Source organism: Lepisma saccharinum, chromosome 11 (genome assembly GCF_977018435.1).
Source record: "Lepisma saccharinum chromosome 11, izLepSacc3.1, whole genome shotgun sequence".
NCBI lineage: Eukaryota > Metazoa > Arthropoda > Insecta > Zygentoma > Lepismatidae > Lepisma > Lepisma saccharinum.
Window position 1 is genome coordinate 67,456,021 of NC_139239.1, and position 3,647 is coordinate 67,459,667.

Genomic DNA, 3,647 nt, shown 5'->3' on the forward strand with positions numbered 1-3,647 from the left:
AATTCCATCTTGAGTATCCATTTGTCCTGCTATTCTTAGATTCTGTTAGTCATGTTTCTTTACGTCAATGTTTGCCCCCTAGATTGGACTTCCCTCCAAGATTGGGTGGGACAATGTCCCTGCCCCCCCCCCCCGTGGTTGCAACACTGTTTGTGAGTGTCTCTTCATCAATTTCACGTCATCACTCATTGTCACGATTAGCTAGATGTGGCAGAAAAGCAACGCTAAGTAACAAAAATCAAATATCCACTCCCTCTCTCTATCACATGAATCGCTATTACCAAGAGGTAGACTTGGGAAACAACAAAATTATGCAGTTCAAACTTCATAGCAACACATCCAAGAAAAACATCTAAACACATTAGGCACCTTTAATACAAGACTACCCAAAATGTCACAACTGTTCTATATACTGAAAATTGCGAAATCATTTCCCGAAGTCTGAAACTGGAAGTTAATTCTTTCCCCCCAATGCTGATACGACATTATACGGAATCCACCTTCATAAATCACAAAATCAATAAATGTCTTTGTTATGTTGCTAGAGTAATACAGAATATAATTGTAAAGATTAGTGAGAATTCCAGGTAGGAATATGTTCTGTATTTTTCACAGGAGGGGCAAGGCAGGCTCTCAGGGGGGCACTTGCCCCCCTGCCCTCCTCTAGCTACGGGCCTGCTCGTATCTCGCCAATTTCCTCACGATGTGGATTGCCACCGAGGTCGAAAACGCAGGCGGACTCGAACTCATGTCGTCCCACAGTCTGAGCCCAAAGCACAGCGCCTCTTAGACCGCACAGCCACGGAGGAGGACAAAATACACATTTATGGAACCTTACTGTTATAGACGTAGAAAGTGGGTACAAATCAGGGCTGGCGCTAGTCATTTTGCCACCCTGGGCGGTGCCGGCAGATGCCGCTCCCTTTCGAACCCCACCCCCTCCCTCGTCATTACGCAGCAACAGGAAATTGAAAAATCAATATATTCTTAAGTAAAACATCAAACTATAAAATAAATAATGAGACTTGTTACGCTAATTCAATATTATTAAGCACAAAAGAATATCTGGCTCGACCAAAGTTAAACTTAAGAAAATACGACACTAAAATTATACTATTATTATATTTTATGAAAACTCTCTCTCCCTCTCTATCTTAAATGTATTAACAAATATTAGGAAAGAAATGAAGGCTTGACTTCATATGTTTACCGTTGTAGGTCTGTGATATATGATTGGATCTTTAAAATGTAATATTACCGGATCTCCCGCGTGGGTGATCTAAGGTCAATTCTTTCCTGCGTGGTCCATGTATAAAGTGGCTCCGGGGTTCACCCAGCCTCAAATTAATAGGTACCTGTGGGCAACCCTGGGAGGTATAGGTGGCTGGAGAGTGGTGCTGATCACATCACCTCCCAGACATGATTGATCGAAGATAGTATTTTTATTAACCTTAATTTCCAAATAAACATTGTTCGCCACTTCCCACGGTTACCGACAAAGTTAATAAATTCGAAGTTCTACACTCACATTAGGTGCAAAATCATAACCCTTTATCAGTTTAAGGCCTCCTTTGGTGTAATTGTTTTATTATAGATTAAAGCACTTTTAGTTCATCCTTTAATTCAGTAACCTTCATGTGTTAACATTCTGGCAAGTTTTCTACACTTTTCAGACAAGAGATCTTACTAATACGTATCATGAAGACATTTTAAAAATCACTATGATGTTTAAGCTGCTCAAATCTTTCTCTTAGAGCTAAAATAATCGTCTAGGACCTGGTAATAAAAATCAACTTTGTACCGGTTTCAGGCTCGTACCCAGGGGAGGGGCCCCCTCGAGCCATGAAATTTTAAAAAGCTACGAAAAGAACATCGAAGATTTTTCAAAACTTGTAAAAATTGTAATTTTGCCCTTGCATAAATGAATGTGTTTTTTTGTCTAGAGAGGCAGTCTCCAGAAGCCTGCAATACTGGGTACTTTTAGTTTTATAACCATTGATGCAAGGTTATCAGCAGTTGTGGCGATTGGAGGGACATGGGCCAGTTTGCGCCTCCCCCTGTATATTTCCACTTTTGCTCCTGCACTATGGCTTTCTCCATGCTAAGGCTTGTTTACCCAGACCCGGTGGAGGCACATATAGTGGTTTGGATCCCACTTTGAACTGTAGGTCCAGCCCCAATTAGTCTATCTGTTCATAAAATGGACCTAAAACAAATACTCAAACACAAACTTGTCTACTAAGAGACAGTAAATTGTCCTTGCTCCCAGTTTTGCTCCCAGGTGAAAATCTCTCTCTTTTTTTGGTTAACCATAGCCTTCATAGCAGGCTATGGGTTAACTCACATTTAGAATTCTTAATTGTAATAATAATTGATAATGCATATAATATAATTTATAAATATATTAATTTCTAAGCATAGAATTATCGTGGCTCTTCAATGGTTCTGGTATATATAATAATTTGCGAATATTTCTGACCAGTATCGCCCATTCGGTGCCAAAACTAGTAGACAAGCATTAAGAGGCAAAAGAGTCGGGGGCAGTTGCCCCCAGTTCCCCCAAATCGCCACCTTTGTGTGTGTATGTGTAATAAACACGGATCTGGTCCCTCCCTCAAAAAAATCCTGGGTACAGGCCTGACCGGTTTTGTGGATCTTCAGCAGTTACATCATACATAAACTGCTGCTTCTTTCGATTTCGGCCCTGTACAGTGTTTCCTATCTTTGGATCATCTATATCTTAATTCGATGAAAATTCTTTCTCTTCAACCGGGACTCACGGATCACCGCTGCCCGCCGACGCCTCCACGAGTGGAGGGAGGGAGGCCCTACCAGGCTGCCAAGTGGTGTCTAAGAAACTTTGAAATTTTTCATCAAACCTGCTTTTTTCAAAGCGCTGATATGTTTACAATAAATCATCTAACACATCGTAGATTAATGTTTTGAAGACATTTGCTCATTACATTACGTGGAATCTGTTTTCCAATTTGTGGCACTCAGTGGTTTTAAAGTGATACTACTGATATGTTCCTTCAAAACGGTGGGTTTTATATTAACTTCCAAGTTATATAATATAATATACTATTATAACTTTCAAGTTTTCAATAGGCTTATTTTTTTTCTTCTCCAAATTTTGCCGCCCTGAAAATTTGGCGCTCTTGGCGATGGCACGGTTCGCCCCCCTTCCACCGGCCCTGGTACACATTGAGTAGTCAAAAGAGACTAGGAGATCGAGTAAAGGAAAGCACACTCGTAAGAGAAATTGGGAGATTATAGCAAATGATAAGAAAAATCAGGGGTGCCCACAGGGGGGGATTATGGCGCAGACTGCGCCATCGAGATTTTTGGGGGAGATTTTTTTCCCCTTCAAATAATATAAAATTCAACATTTATACTATAATTTTTCTAAAATATATGTTAAAAAATACGCCTTAAATACATCATATTTAATCCATTACATGAAGAAAAGAAAGTATTTTGGGGCAAGGGTTCTCACAGGTGGGTTTGTGGACACAAGTTGCGTCCGCCCAACTTTGGGGGGGATTTCTATGATGGAAATTTGATCATGAACAATATAATGTTGGACACAAGTTGCATTACGTCATCAATTTACCATTGTTGCTACATAAATAGCAATCTGTAGACTT